Raw genomic sequence first — 23,328 nt, 5'->3', positions numbered from 1 at the left:
ACAGACCCCGAAAAACTGTCTGCGGACAAATGCTGGCTCCTTCGGCCAGTAAAGCGAGATGAGCATCGCAACCCCAGAGTCGTTCACAACTGGACTTAACTGTCAGGGGTCTCTTTCCCTTTTTATGGGGCCAACCAATTAAGGCAGACTCTATCCCAAAATACTAGAAATACAGTGAAGGTCTGTACAATATGGTAATTCTGATAGATGCTATTTCTTTCTAGAGGGTAAGCAGCTAAATAAATTTAGATTTGGCAACCAGCCCTTCTTTAAAGGTGGCCCATAAGGTGTGTAAATTGTGGATGAAAAGTTTCTTGCCTCATTATTTTGTCATCCTGCCTCTTCAAATAAGAACAGGCTTCAATATTATCACGGCTGGAGTGGGAGCAAAAGGTCATAGCATTGAAAAGGATCCCCACCCCCCAAATCTCTAATCCATTTTTGCAGGAGGAACCTGAAACCCTGTGATGTAACTGGCAGGTCATGAAACAAATAAACCTCATTTTTCTATCACAACAATAAATGATGCAAAAGAGAGATACCGTTGCTCTCGCAGATTGTTTGTTCAAGCATAGGATTTGCCATTTAAGCTATGCAGAGTACTTTTGACCCGTGACTGTGGCAATTTATGGAGCCTAAAAGAGTGTTGTTGGGATGTATGCTGTGTTGGGGGGGGGACAGTACTGCTGGTGGGAGACACGTCATGTTCCGTCTGGGTAGACTGTCCATCTTTGGTCCTCAACCTCCACTCAGCTCTCACACTTCCCCCTCCTCCAGTCTGGATTTTCTCATGCCAGGGATATTACAAAAAGGAGAAGGTTTGAGAATGTCAAGTTGGTGGCCATCACTGCCTCATGTGGACATGAGTTCCATAGTTTAACTATAGGTAAAAAGGTAAGGGACCCTTGGATGGTTAAGTTGAGTCAAAGGAGACTATGGGGCTGCGGTTCTCATCTCACTTTCAGGCCTAGGGAGTTGGCGTTTGTCTACAGCTTTCCAGGTCTTGTGGTCAGCAGGACTAAACCACTTCTGGAGCAACAGGACACCATGATGGAAACCAAAGCGCACGGAAACGCCGTTTACTTTCCCGCCGGAGCAGTACCTATTTATCTACTTGCACTGGTGTGCTTCCGAAATGCTAGGTTGGCAGGAGCTGGGGCCGAGGAACGGGAGGTCACTTCGTCGTGGGGATTCAAACCACGACCTTCTGATCGGCAAGCTCAGTGGTTTAGACCACAGTGCCACCCACAATGCACTGCATGGAAGACAGTAGAAAATTAATGGCTGCACAGGAAGCTTAATAGTCACAGGTAGTACAGATGAGCCCATATGCACCTCTGATGGGAAAAGGGGGTCTTCTTTGAGAAGACATCCAGGGCATTCTCTTTAGCTTTGCCTGGTGGCAAACACTCAGAAAACAGCAGCCCGGAATCCATCCTTCATCAGGCTGGGTTCTGGGAAAGAACAAGCAATCCCTGTTGGGTCTCTCTGGCACTAGATCATTTATTTGCAGCGATCAGAAGGAGCAACATCTGGAGATGATTGCTCCTAAGGAGGACGGAATGCTTTAAGCTGGGAGCCATTGCAGACAAGATGTTGCACCTCCCCCCTACTTTCCAGGGGCATATGGTCTTTGTCTCACTGTGGAATTCCTTTCGGCTCAACTCATGCCTGTTTCTCAGCTGCAGGCTGGATGGCTTCCGATTGGGTTGCCAGTGCTGCCATGGAAAAACGCCCCGGAGGGTCAACTGGAATAACTCTGGGCAAGTCATTTGAATAAGAATTCTCCGCGTAAGCAAACAGAGGATGAGCCCAGGACCTTCATTGCAGCTTAATGTTTATACTGTATGTGATGTGTATACATTACACACACACGTGTAGGTGTGTGCCCACCACTTTGATATTTACTGATTATTAAGTTAACTCATAACAGTTGCATAGGACAGTTAAGAACCACAGCCATCACTGCAGAGATATAAGTGCATCAGGGCTGAGTGTGTGGAGGTTTCTTTCATAAGGATAATGGTGCGTTTGTGTGGAGTTTAACACCCGACTTGGACCCTGTAAACCCTGCTGGAGAGCCTGTTCATTGATCGGCATTTGTTTTGGATTCTCAGCAGACTTTACAGCCCTCCTTTGGATATATTCAGTAGTAAAGATAAAGGTAATGGGACCCCTGACCATTAGGTCCAGTTGTGACCGACTCTGGGGTTGCGGTGCTCACCTCGCTTTACTGGCCGAGGGAGCCGGCGTACAGCTTCTGGGTCATGTGGCCAGCATGACTAAGCCGCTTCTGGCGAACCAGAGCAGAGCACGGAAACGCCGCTTACCTTCCCGCCAGAGTGGTACCTATTTATCTGCTTGCACTTTGACGTGCTTTCGAACTGCTAGGTGGGCAGGAGCAGGGACCGAGCAACGGGAGCTCACCCCGTCACGGGGATTCGAACTGCCGACCTTCTGATCGGCAAGTCCTAGGCTCTGTGGTTCAACCCACAGCGCCATCTGTGTCCCTTCCGTTCGATATATTCAGTAGTAGATTGCCCCCCAACCTTCCCCCCCCAAAGCCACACATCAGTGTATTTAAAGAGCTTTCATTACAGTCATTCTTCTATATTTCAAAATTACAGCAGTGTTATGAATGTGGGTTAAACTGCCACAAGAAGAAAAATCTGAAGGATGCAGACAGAACCAATTAGTGCTTAGCATCTGCTGAGGCAAAACCAAAGAGATTTGTGGCACCCATGCAGACTGTCAGTATTTTGCAGGTGCGAGAGCATACCAGGAAATTTAGGTTTGCACAATTAAGTCGAAGTGCAGAGCTCTGTCACCCTGGCAAAACCAACCCGCTTTCCAAGAAGCAGACTTTTCCCAAGTAAAGTGACGAGGGAGTGCATTGAAAAGTCCTGAATGAAAGAAAGATTAACAGGAACTGTGTGTAAGCATCCTACAGGCAAGTCGGAATGAATGCTGGCCTACTGTGTATGTGTAGGAGGGGCCTAATTTCCCCAAAACCACCCAACTAGGAAAAAAAAGTTTTTATTTAAACATAAATCAATAATAAACATTTATTGCTTGATGTTTAAATAGAAACCTGTTTTTGCTTGGTAGGGATATCTTTTTTAAAAATAGTTTTTATTTGATTTTACAAATACAAATTTATAACAATACCGAATACAGAGATTTCTCTGAATCTTGAGACTTCCCTCCCACTCCATGGGTCCTATCGTCAATATTTTCAACGGCATATTATTTCATAGTCTGTATTTTGTTATCTGTCCATATGGTCCGTAGCGTTTGTTACATTACAAGTGAGATTAAAATCCTGCTGATGGAAACAGAAACTTTTTATTCAATACAATGCCGCCCCTGGATTAGTTCTGAAACTACACACAAAGATGGGAGAACATACTTTTAAGAAGAAGCCAGGAAAAATGAACAGGAAGGCCAGAATGTCAAAGAGGCAGGAACATAGCTGGGATGGGAAAGCAGAGATTGGATGATCATCTGTCCTGGATGCTTTAGCTGAGATTCCTGCATTCCCAGGGGGTTGGACTAGATGACCCTAGGGACACCTTTGAACTCTATGATTCTCTCCTCCTTCTTCTTTGGCGATCACTCGTAGCCAAATAAGATTGTCTTCCATGAACACGGTCTTAACAGTGAGTCTGTAAGTGACTGTGGAGGCCAATTCTGGATCCACATGTCCTTCCACAGTGGGGACATTGGTTCCCGGGTGGGAGTTAATTACGGTGAGGGTTTGCCAAGCGTGCCTTCCTCTCCCTTGCGTCCTGAGTTCAAGTGTGTTCAAAGTCCATGACACTTTTGGTAAAGCCTGTTCCCCAACTGGAGCACTCGCAAACGTTTCCCAATTGTTGGTGCTTATACTACATTTTTAAAAATTTGCCTTGAGACAGTCTTTAAACCTCTTTTGTTGACCACCAGCATTACACTTTCCAGTTCAGAATAGAGTACTTGCTTTGGAAGACAATAATCAGGCATCTGCGCAACATGACCAGTCCAGGGAAGTTGATGTTGAAGAATCATTGCTTCAACACTGGTGATCTTTGCCTCTTCCAGTACACTGATATTAGATCGCTTGTCTTCCCAAGTGATGTGTAATATTTTTCGGAGACACCGTTGATGGAATCTTTCGAGGAGTTGGAGTTGAAGAAGAAGAGTTTGGATTTGATATCCCGCTTTATCACTACCCAAAGGAGTCTCAAAGTGGCTAACATTCTCCTTTCCCTTCCTCCCCCACAACAGACACTCTGTGAGGTGAGTGAGGCTGAGAGACTTCAGAGAAGTGTGACTAGCCCAAGGTCACCCAGCAGCTGCATGTGGAGGAGCGGGGAATCGAACCCTGTTCACCAGATTACGAGTCCACCACTCTTAACCACTACACCACACTGACTCTCATAGATGGCGTTTATAAGTGGTCCATGTTTCACAAGCATACAGTAAGGTTGGTAGTACAATAGCTTTGTAAACAAGCATTTTGGTTTCCCTGCGAATGTCCCGGTCCTCAAAAACTCTGCACTTCAATTGGGAGAAAGCTATGATTTTGCTATGATGATTCTATGGTTGGTGAGTGGATTGGTGCACCAATGTATCAGTAGACCTCCACTGCCCTCAGCTTCCCCATCCAAGGAGGAAAGTGTCCAACATGCATTTCCTCTCTGAGGTGACCTTTCCATAGCCGGCTGTGAATAAACCCGGAAGACAAGTGTCAGTTTTATGCAATGGCAGAAACCAAAACCGAATGCGTGCGCAAGCCTCTTTGTCTGACTCAGCACACGTTCAGACATGCTATCCATCAGCACATTCCATCCTGGGCCCAAGTTGTTCTGCCTCGCAACAGGCGTGGCGTTTTTTCCAGCTCTGCAGAGAAGAATTTCCACCACCGAAGAGCTCCGTATCTCCTCGCGGAATCACCTCTGACATTTCCCAATTCCCTTTCGAGAGGATGAATGCATTACATAATCCACGTGGATCCGGCGTCACGTTGCGGGGAAGCAAAGTGAAGTAACAAAGGCTTGATAGCACCAGGCGGGTTCACCGCTGGGAGAAATTACCGCTCCCATTTCCAGGTTGGTTGGTTAGAGAGTTGTGTAGGAGCCCAGGTCATTAAGGACTGGGAAAATATAAATTTGTGGTTTGTGTGTGTTGTTGTTTAGTCGTTTAGTCATGTCCGACTCTTCGTGACCCCCTGGACCAGAGCACGCCAGGCACTCCTGTCTTCCACTGCCTCCCGCAGTTTGGTCAAACTCATGCTGGTAGCTTCAAGAACACTATCCAACCATCTTGTCCTCTGTCGTCGCCTTCGCCTTTTGCCCTCCATCTTTCTCAACATCAGGGTCTTTTCCAGGGAGTCTTCTCTTCTCATGAGGTGGCCAGAATGGAGAGGTTTGTTTATGTGTAGATCATGTAAATAAAGGGGATCACGTTCTCACCCCACCTTCTTCGTATGATGGGACATAGAGAGGTGAAGCACTGCAAGGGCACTCAAAACAAAGCAATTCACATATTTTTATAGAATCATGATTTATGCAGGAATTCTGTAACTGGGTTGGCTATGTACCACTGTTTGTACATGTTCTGCAGACTGTCTGGCCAGAGTGGTGCATGCTCTGGTTATCTCCCGCTTGGACTACTGCAATGCACTCTATGTGGGGCTACCCTTGAAGGTGACCCAGAAACTACAATTAATCTAGAATGCGGCAGCTAGACTGGTGACTGGGGGCGGCCGCCGAGACCACATAACACCGGTCCTGAAAGACCTTCATTGGCTCCCAGGACATTTCTGAGCACAATTCAAAGTGTTTGTGTTGACCTTTAAAGCCCTAAATGGCCTCAGCCCAGTATGCCTGAAGGAGCGTCTCCACCCCCATTGTTCAACTCGGACACTGAGGTCCAGCTCCGAGGGCCTTCTGGCGGTTCCCTCCCTGTGAGAAGCCAAGTTACAGGGAACCAGGCAGAGGGCCTTCTCGGTGGTGGCGCCCGCCCTGTGGAACGCCCTCCCATCAGATGTCAAGGAAATAAACAACTATCTGACTTTTAGAAGACATCTGTTCAGGGAAGCATTTAATATTTGAAGGACTATTGTATTTTAATATTTTGTTGGAAGCTGCCCAGAGTAGCTGGAGAAATCCAGCCAAGTGGGCGGGTATAAATAATAAATTATTATTATTATTATCTGAAGGCAGCCCTGTTTAGGGAAGTTTTTAATGTTTGATGTTTTCTTGTGTTTTTAATATTCTGTTGGGAGTCGCCCAGAGTGGAAACGCAGCCAGATGGGCGGAGTATTATTATGATTAATAATAATAATCTTGAAGTTAAAACAGTACAGATCTTATTGAGAAAGAAATATGAGTGTTTCTCGACCTCTTGTTGTTTGGCTCCCCAGTATCTGGTCCCCACGAGGTACACTGGTTCTGGAAATGGAGGCTCTATTTTTGAACGCGGTGACTAGCAGGCACCGGCAGCCCTGCCTCCCATCAGTCTTGTTAACACTCTTTTAAAACCCCAGCTGATCTGCTTGCGAATGGCAAGACTCCAACAGTGGCTTGGTTGGTTCTTGGTTGAAATTCAAAGCCATTATATAATAAGGGCGTCGACGTGCTGCAGGTTACGTGCTTTCTTCCGCTGTTCTGCTGGGAGCTGGCAGAGGAGTGAGGAGCGACGCGAAGGCAAGCTGCGTTTGAGCACTCAGCCAGGCTTTCGCCGATAGATGGCACAGGGGCTGCCAACTCCTGACTGTGAAGCCAAGCGACGGAATGGTCCTAGAAAAATAGGATATAGAATGCAGCTGTCTGATTGGTCCCAGAACAATAGGATCCAGAATGCAGCACTCTGATTGGTCTGCAGGAGCAATCCAACTCTGGGTGGAAGTGAATCCGCAACCTGATTGGCCTACAGGAGAATCCCAGAATTAGCCAATCACGTGGGGCCCATTGTGTAAAGGATGTATATAAAGCAGACATTTCGGGGGAACTTCCATTCCTCACTACTCTGAGCTGAATAAAGAGCATGAAATCCACAATCGACTCTGAGTACCGTATTTTTTGCACCATAACACTCACTTTTTTCCTCCTAGAAAGTAAGAGGAAATGTCTGTGCGTGTTATGGAGGAAATGCCTACGGGTGGCATGCCTACGGATTTTCCTCCTCTAAAAACTACGTGCGTGTTATGGTCGGGTGCGTGTTATAGAGCGAAAAATACGGTATATTTCATTCCTCTCCCTGTTCTTTGGAACGTACCCCTTGAACGTGCCCCACGGTTCATTGGATGCCAAGACTGGATTGCCCAGCCTCTTCGCCTGTCCTGAGCGCAGGATAGGAGCAATGAGCTTCTCCCTGCGAAAGATCCCAGGGCAAACTAAACGAGCAAGCAAGTAAATAAAGCAATGTTGGAGGCTGAAGGCTTGAGCAAGGTTGCCAACTTTTTCTTCCCAGAAGGGCTCCAGTGCTGCTTAACAGCAGCTGCTCCACATAGTAGGGCAGCTGTTAAAAGTGCAGGAACCCTGCTAGGGGGAAAAGTTGGCAACCTCAGAGGCAAGGTGTCCAGCAACCCCTTTCTCTGTCCCCCCCCCCCACGTACCGTATTTTCCGCTCTATAAGACGCAGCAGACCACAAGACGCACCTAGTTTTTGGAGGAGGAAAACAAGAAAAAAAAATATTCTGAATCTCAGAAGCCAGAAGAGCAAGAGGGATCGCTGCGCAGTTAAAGCAGCAATCCCTCTTGCTGTTCTGGCTTCTGGGATAGCTGCGCAGCCTGCATTCGCTCCATAAGACGCACACACATTTCCCCTTACTTTTTAGGAGGGGAAAAGTGAGTCTTATAGATCAAGAAATACGGTAATTCATTTCTCACGGTTACCTAAGCCAGTCTGACCTACCCCCCCCTTGCTATCTGCAACTTGAAACACTTGAATTTATCTGTTACATAATGTAACCGATCCGACTTGTGAAAAAGTGATGGCAAGTGGGTGGGGAGACGGGCATTACACTTATGTAAGAAGCTGGTGTCATGCATGCAACTCAAGAGATGGCTGTCTGGAGAGCGCAGGATCCATCCCAGAGCCCTGTTGCCACCTGCTGGCCATGATGGGGCACAGCAGGTTCCTTGCCCACTACACTTTCCTCTTTAAACACAAGATACTGCCTCTTAGCATATCTCTAGCAAAGGATTGCATGGCAGCAGCTCTTTGGGGACTTGCACAGAGATACTTCCCATCCCCTGCTCCAGCTGGGCTTAACCTCTGCTTTTGCCTTGCATTCCCCCCCCTTTATTATTATTCTTTTAAAATATACTTTCGTTCATGACATTCAGACATACAGCATGCAAACATTACACAAAATGAGAGTTAAAATAAATCAACACTTTACGCTCAGATAAGTGTTTCTGAAGATATTAACAAAGTCGTGTTAAAGTTTATATATCATAGCTATTGGGGATATGAAATGATAAGAAGGTGTATGCTCAGATTGCTAACCATTAGTAAAAGGTCTTTTGTATCAATAACAATTTTAATCTATAGGGAGCAAGGGAGAAAATGAAAAATGAAAACCTATACTTCACGCATGCCAAACTGTCCTGTGAATTATAGGCCCTGTTCCACCGTATGCCACATTATTTGTATAACCAATAAGGTAAAGGACCCCTGGATTTTTAAGTCCAGTCAAAGGTGACTATGGGGGTGCTATGGTCTAAGCCACTGAGTCTCTTTGGCTTGCCAATCAGAAGGTCGGTGGTTTGAATCCCCATGACGGGGTGAGCTCCCGTTGCTCAGGCCCAGCTCCTGCCAACCTAGCAGTTCGAAAGCACACCAGTGCAAGTAGACAAATAGGTACCGCTGTGGCGGGAAGGTAAACAGCGTTTCTGTGTGCTCTGGCTTCCGTCACGGGGTCCTGTTGTGCCAGAAGCGGTTTAGTCCTGCTGGCCACATGACCTGGAAAGCCGTCTGTGGACAAACGCCGACTCCCTCAGCCTGAAAGCGAGATGAGCGCCGCAACCCCGTAGTCACCTTTGGCTGGACTTAACCGTCCAGGGGTCCTTTACCTTTTTACCGTTATGATCAATAAAATCACACAAAACTGCATTAAAATGGTTGTGTTTCTTTTGGCCTCTTGCTACTTTTCAGTTTTGCAACCGTTTTTTCCAATAACACTGTTTGCCAGATTGCACAATACCATGGCCCCATTGCCCTTTATCTTGCATTTTGTTGCTGTGAACCGCCTTGAGATCTCCAGGGTTTTAGGCAAGAGATGTTTGCTATTGAGTCTGAGACCGTCTGCAAGCCAAGCAGATGTTCTGCCACAGAGCTACGTCTCTCCCCTGGCCTTCATCTGGGGTAGGACTCAGCTCTGACGGTGTAGCTGTTCACTGTGAAGTGCTTAAGGAATTTTGCACAAGGCTGTGCAACTGGGGATTATTTTTTTTGCTAATAATAATAATAATAATAATAATAATAATAATAATAATAATATATTTATACCCCGCCCAACTGGCTGGGTTTCCCCAGCCACTCTGGGCAGCTGAAAATTTGGAGAGGGCTCTGCAGAGAGAAAAGATCCCAAGTACCAGATATTTTTCTGGAGGCCTTGAGGCAGGGCGGTCTCTCTCCCAGTCTTTTTCCGCTCTGATGTTATTGGGGAATGTAGGAAATCCCATCTTGAGCCGCTTTAAGAAATGACTCAGCAGAAAAGACGTGAGATGCTCAGCCAGGCAGATCAGAGAAACATTCACGTCTTGCTCCTGCAAGGCTTCTTCAGCCCCATCACAGGAGAAACCTCTTGAGAGTAGCTCTTCTAGTGAGCCAAAGGGCTGGGGGAAGGAATATTATGGGATTTTGTTTACTTGCAGGGGGGGGGGAGGAAGCAAAAAAGCATAATGAACTTTCATAAACTGCCTTTGTTGTTATTGTTTAGTCGTTTAGTCGTGTCCGACTCTTCGTGACCCCCTGGACCAGAGCACGCCAGGCACTCCTGTCTTCCACTGCCTCCCGCAGTTTGGTCAAACTCATGTTCATAGCTTTGAGAACACTGTTCCACCATCTCGTCCTCCATCGTCCCCTTCTCCTTGTGCTCTCCATCTTTCTCTTCTCTTCTCTTCTCTTCTCTTCTCTTCTCTTCTCTTCTCTTCTCTTCTCTTCTCTTCTCTTCTCTTCCCTTCTCTTCTCTTCTCTTCTCTTCTCATGAGGCCAAAGTATTGGAGCCTCAGCTTCACGATCTGTCCTTCCAGTGAGCACTCAGGGCTGATTTCCTACAGAATGCATAGGTTTGATCTTCTTGCAGTCCATGGGACTCTCAAGAGTCTCCTCCAGCACCATAATTCAAAAGCACCAATTCTTCGGCGATCAGCCTTCTTTATGGTCCAGCTCTCGCTTCCATACATCACTACTGGGAAAACCATAGCTTTAAGCATACGGACCTTATAAAGACCAATACTGTATCTGCTCAGGATTATTGGCACTGATTTTCAGCACCCCTCCAGGGCTGGATCTAGACACATCAAAGAAGCGTTTCACTTAAACTTGGTGTAATATTAAACAGAAATCCAGTAGGGGGGGAAACGGGACAATGCAGCACCATCTGGCGGCACAGTGTTATATCGCATATAAAGGTAAAGGGACCCCTGACCATTAGGTCCAGTCGTGGCCGACTCTGGGGTTGCGGTGCTCATCTCGCTTTATTGGCCGAGGGAGCCGGCGTACAGCTTCCGGGTCATGTGGCCAGCATGACTAAGCTACTTCTGGTGAACCAGAATGGCGCACGGAAACGCCGTTTACCTTCCCGCCAGAGCGGTACCTATTTATCTACTTGCACTTTGACGTGCTTTCGAACTGCTAGGTTGGCAGGAGCTGGGACAGGGCAACGGGCGCTCACCCCGCCGCAGGGATTCAAACCGCCTTCTGATTGGCAAGCCCTAGGCTCTGTGCTTTAGACCACAGAGCCATTCACATATACAAGACACTTTTTCTTTTCCAGTCTAGCCGAGTCCCAGAATTCCAGATGGGGGATATATTCGCAGGCCTACCTGGGATCTTTTGCACCCAAGGGAGATGCTCTATGCGTGAGCTATGGCCCTCCCCCTAACAGCAAGATGAACCAGAAAAGGTTGGGGAAAGAGCTTCTTTCTGAAGGAGGGAGGTTTCTTCTCAAAGCCTGAGGTTGCCACATACGGTTCCTGGTCTACACAGTGTACTTCATTAATGCATTCCCCAATATTCTCTGCTTAACAGATGGCTTAAATCTAAGGTTGCCATATTTCAAAAGGTAAAAATCCAGAAAATATGCCACCGAGCCCAAGAACCACCCATGCACAAAATAAATAAATGCATAAATAAACAAAACATTTTTTTTTTTATAAAAACCCTAAATCCAGAACATTTGCTTTAAAATGTAAAATTCCCCCCGGAAAAGCATGCAGGACCCCCCAAATAGGACATGTCCAGGAATTCCCAGATGTATGACAACCCTATTTAAATCTCCACTATGGGGCAGTTCTAAATGTACTTTTTACTGAGTCTTGGTGCCTACTTTTCAAGAGAGCCATGTGTGCTCTAGATGAGTGTATTAAATATTAAGTCTCTTCTCTCTCTTTGGTGATCACTCGTATCCGAGTAAGATTGCCTTCCATAAACACGGTTTTAAAAGTGAGTCCGTAAGTGACTGTGGAGGCCAATTCTGGATCCACACGTCCTTCCACAGTGGGGACATTGGTTTCCGGGTGGGAGTTGATCACGGTGTGGATTTGCCAAGCGTGTCCTCCTCTTAGCACATTTCTCCCTTGTGTCCTGAGTTCGAGTGTCTTCAAAACCCATAACACTTTTGGCAAAGGCTGTTCTCCAATTGGAGCGCTCGTAGGCCAGTGTTTCCCAATTGTTGGTGTTTATGCTACATTTATATTTATATTTGCTTTGAGAGAGTCTTTAAACCTCTTTTGTTGACCACCGGCATTAAGCTTTCCATTTTTAAGTTTGGAATAGAGTAGTTGCTTTGGAAGACAATAATCAGGCATCCAAACAACATGACCAGTCCAACGAAGTTGATGTTGAAGGATCATTAATAATAATAATAATAAACAGAGCATTCCCAATATTAGGTTGCTCTGGACTTTCTTTGTTACCACTATATGCACGTGAAGATAGGCCATGGTGATGGTTCCATCTTAAGCCTCAGAGCATCAAGCATGTATAGCCCAGCCTTGAAAATATGATGGCCTGAGTGTTGAGAGCTAGTTTTCTGGAGGCAAGCAGAAGGACTCTGGAAAGCAATGGGTTAAGCTCCTCCTACTCAGGGGGTGACAGGTGAGTTGAAACTGAGTCCTGGGCAGCTGCAGGGCACTTCTGCTCCATAAGTCTTCAGTCCTCAGGTTCACCATACCCCACCCAGTTACATTATTATGCAGACAACGTCACTGGACTACCTTACAGAGCCGTCGCTTTGCAAAGCCAAGTGTGTGAATGCGAAAGGTGCTAAATGAAAAAGTGGTGCTTGGCTGTCCTCTGGTGGTCAGCTGAGGAATTTAGTTCATCCGAAGCAGGAAAAGCCAACGGTATCGGGGAGATCTGCAACATGCCCACTTGCTACATTTGTTCTTTTAAAATAATAATGATAGTAGTAGTAGTAGTAATAATAGTGTTTTTGCATATTATTCAAAAAGGACTTGGCAGGGGGTTTTCCTGCTTGGCAGGGGGTTGGACTCGATGGCCCTTGTGGTCTCTTCCAACTCTATGATTCTATGATTCTAAGAAAGAAATTGCAAAAAAATAAGGACAAAAAGCAAAACGCACAAGGACTTGCCTTCCTCTCCTTCCTGGTTTCTTTTATTTTCCCTCTCTTCGGCGTATTCTAAGTTACCAAATTCTTCTTTTCTTACTCTTTGTCTCCTACTGCTGAATTTATTCAAGTCCTGTTAATCTGTTCACTTGTTTATGCTGATTCCTAAAATACTTTACAAGCATTTTTGTATTCTTGATCATCTTGTTCTCTTGTCTTTCTAGTCAGACCCGCTAACTCCACACATTCCAACATCTTGAAAGGCCGTTCTCCATTTTTGTGAAAGCAGAAGTTTGGGCTGCCCTAGTAGTGGCATACACAAACAGAGTCTTTCTTTTATTTGGGGGGGGGGGGCTTCTGTTGTTACCATTTCACGTGCCACATTTCTGTGCCGCCCGAGTCCTGGCCAATGTAAGGGCCGGCACCATGTCCTGCAGTCATGAGCAACTTTAGGGTAATGGGGTTTGCAACTCTCTTCGGTTTCTCCCCAAGGCTGTGGGTCAAAACCAGCAAGGCTGTTCTTACATTCAAGAAACAACATGGAGGTGGAACGTTCACCAGCACCTTTAGTGGGGTGGGAACAGGGCTGGATTTTGGTTTGATGAGGTCCCAAGCTACTGAAGGCAATGGGGCCCTTTATATGTCCAGCTGTCCTTTGTCAACAACAAATTGTTGCTTTTTTGTGTTGAATATATGCTATATGCTAATTTATGGACCTAATAGGTATCTAAAGCCATTTGTACATGTGGCCATGCAACCAGTCCATGCAGAATTTGTTGTTGTTGTTTAGTCATTTAGTCGTGTCCAACTCTTCGTGACCCCATGGACCAGAGCACGCCAGGCACTCCTGTCTTCCACTGCCCCCCTCCATAGTTTGGTCAAACTCATGTTTGTAGCTTCGAGAACACTGTCCAACCATCTCGTCCTCTGTCGTCCCCTTCTCCTTGTGCCAACATCAGGGTCTTTTCCAGGGAGTCTTCTCTTCTCATGAGGTGGCCAAAGTATTGGAGCCTCAGCTTCAGGATCTGTCCTTCCAGTGAGCACTCAGGGCTGATTTCCTTCAGAATGGAGAGGTTGGATCTTCTTGCAGTCCATGGGACTCTCAAGAGTCTCCTCCAGCACCATAATTCAGAAGCATCAATTCTTCGGCGATCAGCCTTCTTGATGGTCCAGCTCTCATTTCTATACATACATGCATACATACATATACTCTGCATACATGCAGAATTTAGGTACCCTATATATAGAAATGAGCAAACCAGTGATATTTTAGGGAGCAGGCTAGCAGGCGGGGCCCATTACTTACATCATAGGAGCCTACACAACACAAAACACTGTTGCTGTATGTAGGTTTTATTTTATTTGGGTTTTTTTAATCTTATATTTTCGAAATGTACATCCAGGTTTTTTCCCTTTAATATTTTTTTTGGGCCCCCAAGAGAGTGGGGCCCTAAGCTACAACATGTTTTGCTTATACTTAAATCCGGCACTAGGTGGGAACCAAGAAAGGGAATGGAGGGGGGAGCCCTTATGTTTCCCCAGCTCCTACTAAAGAATCAAATCCCATGGGATGATTTAGTTTTGGAATACAATCACTGTCCTCCTTCCTCTGTTCTCCTCTCTTTGCACAGACATGGTCCTTTCTCTCAGGACAGGATATCCTAGAACAACGGCAGCAGCTGCCTCAACAACAACAACAACAGCCGCCGCCGCCAAGCCAAGGTTTGTGCAGGAGAGTGACAAAGAGACACCTTAATGCCCAGGTGGCAGGGTGCATATGAAGTCTGCATAAAAATGCAATATTTGTGCAAAAAACCCAAACAAACCCCCAGATGGAAACCCAGTATATTTGGCAAAATTGCGTCAAAAATGTGCGTGCTAGGAGAAATTCGCAGTAAAGTGCTGGCACATTTTCGTTCAGAATTGAAAAATTCGCAAATAAGTGTGGAAATGTGGGGAACTGAATGCTCGGGCAGGAAACGAAAAACTGAAAGAAACTGAAATTGGCCAATCAGCCGATTCTCACTCTGCATCTATCCTTTTCTGCAGAAGAGTGGGGAATACTGTTAACAGAGATAGTGGGGACCCCAAGAACCGCCCCCCCCATATGATGAAAGCACACAGCAGAGGCCAAGAAAGGCTGCCAACCAGATACCCACCAGAGCTGGATGCTGGATCAGACCCAAGACCCACCTAGTCCAACATCCTGTCCTCTCAGTGACCAGCTAGAAGCCTGGGTGATCTTCAGCCCTCACATAACAGCTGCAGTAGGAAGATCTGAGGTAATGAATCAGGATCTCTTTCTGATCTCTGCCCAACGATCTCCTCCCTGATTGCAGAGGGTTATATTTATTCTCCACATCACATTTACAAGACCCCTACATCAACTATGGGAATGTTTCCATCCTCTGCGTCGTCCGATCCACCCCAACGCTGATTCTTTAGATCTCAGAGGGAGCAGCCAAGAAACTTGAACCCGGGTCATGGGATGTAAGGCGAGACTGCGACGACTTAAGAGACGGAAGGTGGTTCGCTTGTTGTGACCGGCCTGCGGGTGTCCTGTTAAGATGGCTCAAAATACACTTGCGAAAAGAAGCTTGATTTACTCTTATGGGGCGTATCTCTTCATGCAAATGCATTTTCAGCCGAGAACTTTTGAAGAGCAGAATTTGTACAATTGCACCGTCGTGATGTTCTGGGGAGGATTCCCAATTTCGTAATAGCGACAATCTTCTCTTCAGACTTACAAAACCCAGCTGCTCAAAGATACGACCAAAATGGGAAAAGTTTTCCTGGATGTTCTGGGGGGATAAAAACAGTAGACACCTAGGTGGTTCCTGACCTTTTGCTTTTGAATCAGACCATGCTGCTTTCATGTTTAAATCAGAAGTGGGTGGGGAGGAGGGGGTTAAGCTCAAGGGAGTGTGTAGGAGGTTGTGGTTTCTGCTGTATTCAGGCTTTGTGGATCTGAGAACCTGGGGAACCTCATCGGGCTGAAATCCTAGCTTCTCTTTACCTCAGGCTCATGAAATCCACAACCTGCTAAGCCAAGCACACCCACCGCTGGCCATGTATGCTGATGGAGGAATCAAAACACTTCTCGCATTTGCTCCCTGTTGGTGCTGACCTTTAAAGCCCTAAACGGCCTGGGCCCAGTATACCTGAAGGAGCGTCTCCACCCCCATCGTTCAGCCCAGACACTGAGGTCCACCTCCGAGGGCCTTCTGGCGGTTCCCTCCATGCAAGAAGTGAGGTTACAGGGAGCCAGGCACAGGGCCTTCTCGGTAGTGGCGCCTGCCCTTTGGAATGCCCTCCTATCAGATGTCAAGGAAATACAGTCATACCTCTAGTTGCGTTAGGTTCACGTTGCGTTAGGTTCACATGTTTTTTCTGGTTATGAACGCGGCAACCCCATAAGTGTTTACTTCCGGGTTTGCCGCTTCGCGCATGCACAGGAGCGATCTGCGCACTTTGTGCATGTGAAGGAGCGCTCTATCACATCATGTGCATGCGCAGAAGCGGCGCTCTACTTACAGACTTTTTGGGGTACGAATGGCACCCCCGAATGGATCACGTCCGTAAGTAGAGGTACCACTGTACCTGACTTTTAGAAGACATCTGAAGGCAGCCCTGTTTAGGGAAGTTTTTAATGTTTGATTCTATTTTTAATATTCTGTTGGGAGCTACTCAGAGTGGCTGGGGAAACCCAGCCAGATGGGTGGGGTATAAAGAATTATTATTATTATTATTATTATTATTATTATTATTATTATTATTATTCTCTGGGGCTGGAGAAACAGCAGGATGTCAATCCCTAACAGTGGAGTCTTTTCTGTTTTGTCCCAGTGGGGCAGGGCCCCACCATTCTCAGTCTCAGACCCGCCTCACTTATGAGAAGGCAGAAAAGTGGTGTCGAAATCTTGTGGGAGCTCATGGAGTGCATGATGCTGGCACTGTTTCTCCAGTGACAGTGTTGGGGCAGCAGCAGCAGGGCAGCCCTCAAGCGGCAGAATGGGGCATGCCAACCCTGCTGGGTCTGCCCTCTGCTAGTCGTAGAACTCAAAAGGATGGGGACAAATCTAGATTTAGTTGCCCCTGCCTATTATAGCCTCTGGCTCCCCCTACTGTTAGCCTCCTTGAGTGCGGCTATGCCACTCTCAATGGGCAGCAGCCACAATAGGGCTTTACCTGCCAAGATTAGCACCTTGAACTTGACCCCGTGGCAAATCAGTGGCTGTAGGGTTGTCAGGAGCGAGACAGCAAAATTTAAGCCCAGAGACTCCTATGTGTCAGAAAGAATGAGGTTTTAACGAAATACTTAGTTATGGCCGCTAGGGGTCAGGATTAGATATGCGGTCACTAGCCCTTGCAAATAAACGAGTGAAACTTTTAAGAGATTACCTTCTAAGTCTAGAAATGGATTTCTCGCACCCTCACCCTGAAAGTTCAACATCTTTTAATGTTGTTTTTGTTAGCTCATAAAGTTCACTTAAGATATATAATTGGGAGTTCCTTTTTCTTCCTTTTACATATGTATTCTTTGCTGTTTAAACTGGAAACCATCTAAAGTTACACTCATGTGGCCTGGCAGCATGCTGAGCAAACAAATTACCAGCTGATTTAGTTACTGTCTGGCTAGGATTTCGAAAGGATCTGGCTTCGAGATCTGTGACGCAGCAGAGCATGGAAGATTACTGAGGTGCCAGAAAAGGGGAAAAAATCATAGAATCGTAGAATTGGAAGGGACATCAAGGGTCATCTAGTCTAACCCTCTACAATGCAGGAATCTCAGCTAGAGCATCCCTCAAAGATGGCTTTCTAACCTCTGCTGGAAAACCTTGTAGGAAGGAGAGTCCACCACCTTCCATCCCACGGTCGAAAAGCTCTTACTGTCAATAAGTTCTTCCTGATGTTTAATCGGAATATCCCTTCTTGTAGCTTGAAGACACTGGTTTGAGTCCTTCCCTCCAGAGCAGGAGAAAACAAGCTTGCTCCCTCTTCCATGTGACAGCCCTTGAGATATTTGAAGATGGCGATCATATCTCCTCTCAGTCTCCTCTTTCCAATGCTCAACAGACTCAACTCCTTCAACCGTTCCTCATAAGGCTTAGTTTCCAGACCCTTGATCATCTTGGTTGCCCTCCTCTGCTCACCTTTCAGCTTGTCAGCATCCTTCTGAAACTGTGGTGCCCAGAACTGAACACAGGACTCCACATATGGTCTGACCAAGGCAGAATAAGTAGGACTATTACTTCTCTTGATCTGGACACTATACTTCTTTTGATAAAGCCTAGAATAGCATTAGGGACACAGGTGGCGCTGTGGGTTAGACCACAGAGCCTAGGACTTGCCGGTCAGAAGGTCGGCGGTTCGAATCCCCGTGACAGGGTGAGTTCCTGTTGCTCAGTCCCTGCTCCTGCCAACCTAGCAGTTCAAAAGCACGTCAAAGTGCTAGTAGATAAACAGGTACCACTCCGGCGGGAAGGTAAACGGCGTTTCCGTGCGCTGCTCTAGTTCGCTAGAAGCGGCTTAGTCATGCTGGCCACATGACACGGAAGCTGTACGCCAGCTCCCTCGGCCAATAAAGCGAGATGAGCGCCGCAACCCCAGAGTCAGTCACGACTGGACCTAATGGTCAGGGGTCCCTTTACCTTTATCTAGAATAGCATTAGCTTTGTTTGTTTGCTTGTTGCTGCTTCATACTGTAGACTCATCTTAAGCTTGTGGCCTACTTAGACCCCTAAATCCTTTGCACATGTACTGCTAGTAAGCCAGGTGTCCCCCATCTTATATTTGTGCAGCTAGTTCTTCCTGCCTAAGTGCAGAACGTTAACATTTGTTCCTATTGAAATTCATGTTGTTAGCTTTTGCCCAGTTCTCCAATCTGTTACAGTCATTTTAAATTCTGATTCTGTCTTCTGTGGCATTAGCTGCCCTTCCCAGTTTGATGTCAACTGCAAATCTGTTGAGCATCCCCTCAAATCCTTCATCCAGGTCATTTATAAAGACGTTGAACAACCACGGGCCCAGGACAGAACCCTGTGGTATCCCACTTGTCACTTTTTTCCAGGATGACGAGGAACCATTAATGAGTACTCTTTGGTTATCCAACCAGCTACCAATCCACCTAACAGCTACCTCGTTCAACCCACATTTTACCAGCTTCGTGAGAATATTATGGGGGACTTTGTCAAAAGCCTTACTGAAATCAAGACACACTATGTCCACAGCATTCCCCTCATCCACCAAGCTTGTAACCCCATCAAAAAAAAAGAAAGGATAAAAAGAGACAAGATTCGTCTGGACCTTATTGATCACAGCATCTTTTTCTAAGTGCTCACAGACTGAATGTTGAATTATCTGGGGACTCTCAATGTCTATATGGAGCAGATCATTAAGCAAACAGTCTGTGAGCACCTAGAAAGGAATGCTGTGATTACCAATAGTCAGCATGGATTTCTGAAAAATAAGTCATGTCAGACTAACCTGATCTTGTTTTTTGACAGAATTACAAGCCTGGTAGATGAAGGGAACGCAGTGGATGTAGCCTACCTTGATTTCAGCAAGGCATTTGACAAGGTGCCCCATGATATTCTTGTAAAGAAGCTGGTAAAATGCGGTCTTGACTATGCTACCACTCAGTGGATTTGTAACTGGCTGACTGACCGAACCCAAAGGGTGCTCATCAATGGTTCCTCTTCATCCTGGAGAAGAGTGACTAGTGGGGTGCCACAGGGTTCTGTCTTGGGCCCGGTCTTATTCAACATCTTTATCAATGACTTGGATGATGGACTCAAGGGCATCCTGATCAAATTTGCAGATGACACCAAACTGGGAGGGGTGGCTAACACCCCAGAGGACAGGATCACACTTCAAAATGACCTTGACAAATTAGAGAACTGGGCAAAAACAAACAAGATGAATTTTAACAGGGAGAAATGTAAAGTATTGCACTTGGGGGAAAAAAATGAGAGGCACAAATACAAGATGGGGGACACCTGGCTTGAGAGCAGTACATGTGAAAAGGATCTAGGAGTCTTGGTTGACCACAAACTTGACATGAGCCAACAGTGTGACGCGACAGCTAAAAAAGCCAATGCAATTCTGGGATGCATCAATAGGAGTATAGCATCTAGATCAAGGGAAGTAATAGTGCCACTGTATTCTGCTCTGGTCAGACCTCACCTGGAGTACTGTGTCCAGTTCTGGGCACCACAATTCAAGAAGGACACTGACAAACTGGAACGTGTCCAGAGGAGGGCAACCAAAATGGTCAAAGGCCTGGAAACGATGCCTTATGAGGAACGGCTAAGGGAGCTGGGCATGTTTAGCCTGGAGAAGAGGAGGTTAAGGGGTGATATGATAGCCATGTTCAAATATATAAAAGGATGTCACATAGAGGAGGGAGAAAGGTTGTTTTCTGCTGCTCCAGAGAAGCGGACACGGACCAATGGATCCAAACTACAAGAAAGAAGATTCCACCTAAACATTAGGAAGAACTTCCTGACAGTAAGAGCTGTTCGACAGTGGAATTTGCTGCCAAGGAGTGTGGTGGAGTCTCCTACTTTGGAGGTCTTTAAGCAGAGGCTTGACAACCATATGTCAGGAGTGCTCTGATGGTGTTTCCTGCTTGGCAGGGGGTTGGACTCGATGGCCCTTGTAGTCTCTTCCAACTCTATGATTCTATGATTCTATGATTCTATGATTCTATGATTCTAACCCAGAAATAGTACCTCGGGTTAAGAACTTTGCTTCAGGATGTTGCAGGAACCCCCCCCCCCCCCAATCATTCAGTTTGTACAAACACAACACACACACACTCACACATGTCATATGCGACGTTTCTGTTATAAATTCATAGTAAATCAACCGTACATCGGATTTACACCGGTCCACTTTTATTTTGCTCCATGAAGGATGGACTATCAAAGGGGGACAGTTTGATACTGGACGGCCATAATCCCTTAAGTGTACCAACACGTACTCAGGAACCCTACCCAGTTGGCTTGACAACCTTGATGGTCCCAGACAGAAGACCATCAAGGTCACAAAGGACTTGCATATGGGAGTGGATTCAACATGGACTGGAACAAAGGACAATGATCAGATCTTCCCTCTGGGGGTAGGAAACTGCCAACTCCCCTTTGTCCTCTGGAAATGACTCATGGGGAGGGGGAAAGGAGGAACCAGCCAGGTGACAAGATACTCAGGTTTACCTCCACAACTCCTCCCTTAACCCCTCCTTTTTGTGATGTGTCAATGATGTAGTTGTGATGTAGTTCTAGGGGTGTAGCTTGGGGGATTAGCAACTAATAAAAGTTGGGGTCTTCTTTTGTTCTGGGCTTCCATTTTGTTTCACCTGGTGGCAGGTGGGAGTCCTGTTGTGACAGTCTTCAGTAAAGACCAAGCCTACTGGCTGCTGTTTTGCTCTGGTATTCCTGGCTGGTGTCCTTGTTTTTTTGTCCAAGGGAGCCCTCAGATTTCTCCGTTAACAAGGATGAGAACAGAAATTGTGCGGCGGTGGCAGGGCGGCAGTGGGAGGCCCCATTAGCTAAAGTGGTCTTCAGGTTAAGAACAGTTTCAGATTAAGAACGGACCACCAGAACGATTTAAGTTCTTAACCTGAGGTACCACGGTAATGCTCTGGTTCCTAGATGCTGAATACAAGCAGAGGAAAGGACTGTAGCCCAGTGGCATAAAGCAGCTTCCTATATCTTGTTAAAATAACGCAGTCTCACAACCATCACGCCCAGTTGCCACTGATAGCCTTGTCCTGCATGAAGTGCCCATTAGTGCGACCGAGCCACTTCACGTGGTCTGAGCCTGGGGTCTCGGCTGTGTGGGACTTGCTTGGGGGCGCATAAGGAGAGCCTCTGTCGCCTGGGCCAGATTTTCTGTTTTTTTAAAAAAATATTTTTTATTGGTTTTACAAAACTTTTTATAGACAATACAAACAAAGAAACAAACAAACATGTATAATTTCATATCCTTTTTTCATAAACCTCACTTCTCTGACTCCCCCAAACCTCCCCTTTCTACATCCCAATTTCCAAAATTATTTCAGCAAATCCTAAACTTAATTTTATCAAATTTGTCCCTTATTTATTCTTTTCTTTTACTTAATCTTTTGTCGCTGTAATCTCCTTTTCTTTCTAAAAACCTCAACATTTTAGCATTCGTCAATTTTGTAGTATTTCTTAAGATAAATTTTGAATTTCTTCCAATCTTCATCCGCCGTCTCTTTCCCCTGATCACGGATTCTGCCGGTCATTTCAGCCAGTGTCATATAGTCTATCACCTTCATCTGCCATTCTTCCAGAGTGGGTAGATCTTGAGATTTCCAATGCTTTGTGATAAGTATTCTTGCTGCTGTAGTAGCGTACATAAAAAAATTTCTGTCTTTCTTTGACACCAATTGGCCGACAATGCCCAAGAGAAAGGCCTCTGGTTTCTTAGGGAAAGTACATTTAAGTACCTTTTTCATTTCATTATATATCATTTCCCAGAAAGCCTTAATCTTCGGGCATGTCCACCAAAGGTGATAGAAAGTACCTTCAGTTTCTTTACACTTCCAACATATATTGTCAGGCAAATGATAAATTTTTGCTAGCTTGACTGGGGTCATGTACCACCTATAGATCATTTTCATAATATTTTCCTTTAAGGCATTACATGCCGTAAATTTTATACCGGTGGTCCACAACCATTCCCAGTCAGCAAACATAATGTTATGACCAATGTCCTGTGCCCACTTAATCATAGCTGATTTAACTGTTTCATCTTGTGTATTCCATTTCAGCAGCAAGTTATACATTCTTGACAAATTCTTAGCATTGGGTTCTTACAGTTCTGTTTCTAATTTTGATTTCTCCACCTGGAAGCCAATTTTCCTGGGCCAGATTTTCTGGGTAAGAAAGTCTCCTTTTGTCTCGGGGAAGGTTCTCTCCTTCGTTCCCACAAAGCAACCTTTGTGCCTGGAAGCTGCAATGGCTGCAAAGCAGTTTCTCCGGACTGTGCGAGGAGTTATTGTGCTTTCTCAGCTGGGCTTTTATTTTTAATCCAAACAGGAAGAAAGCCCAGGAAGCCGGCTGAGAGGTTGAGCATGGCAGTGCCTTGGAGGGAGTGTTTTATCAGGCCCTTGAGCCGGTTGATAAGAGACTGCCCAGGAGAGTTGCTTGGCTGTGGAATGTCGCCCAGATAACAGAAAAGAAAGTCAAGGGAACAGTTTGTGGGTGCCAGAGATCCCTTTCGTTAATAACTCTTGGAGTCTGGGGAATGCCAGGAACTCCGTGTGCAAACAGGGGCTGTTTCTTTGAAATAAAAAAATTTAAGGTCTTATATATATAATAAATGTTCATAAATGTACCAAGCAAACACATACATAAATATATAAACCACATGTCTGAAGCAGCACAGGAAAGCAGTCCTGGAGCCATTTTGGCTCCCAAACTGAACAAATGTTTTCTCTGGAAAATGGAAAGGCTTCCCCATTGTCTTTTCATTCACAAAACCTGTCTTAAGGGTATATCTGTGTATGAATAGGGTGA

At 45.9% G+C, this 23,328-nt stretch overlaps 1 long non-coding RNA gene across 1 annotated transcript; it reads left to right on the top strand.

Annotated features, from left to right (window-relative positions):
• Positions 1-4,673: 4,673 nt before the first annotated feature.
• On the top strand, positions 4,674-23,015 carry LOC308594433. Its single transcript, XR_014011475.1, has 3 exons — positions 4,674-5,087; positions 14,413-14,503; positions 22,849-23,015. It is a non-coding gene; the product is annotated as an uncharacterized lncRNA (long non-coding RNA).
• The last annotated feature ends 313 nt before the right edge of the window (positions 23,016-23,328 follow it).

The sequence above is a fragment of the Podarcis bocagei genome, assembly GCF_964188305.1.
Source record: "Podarcis bocagei genome assembly, chromosome: 9".
NCBI lineage: Eukaryota > Metazoa > Chordata > Lepidosauria > Squamata > Lacertidae > Podarcis > Podarcis bocagei.
The sequence above is the reverse complement of the archived record's forward strand: the minus strand, read 5'-3'. Positions and strand labels throughout refer to the sequence as shown.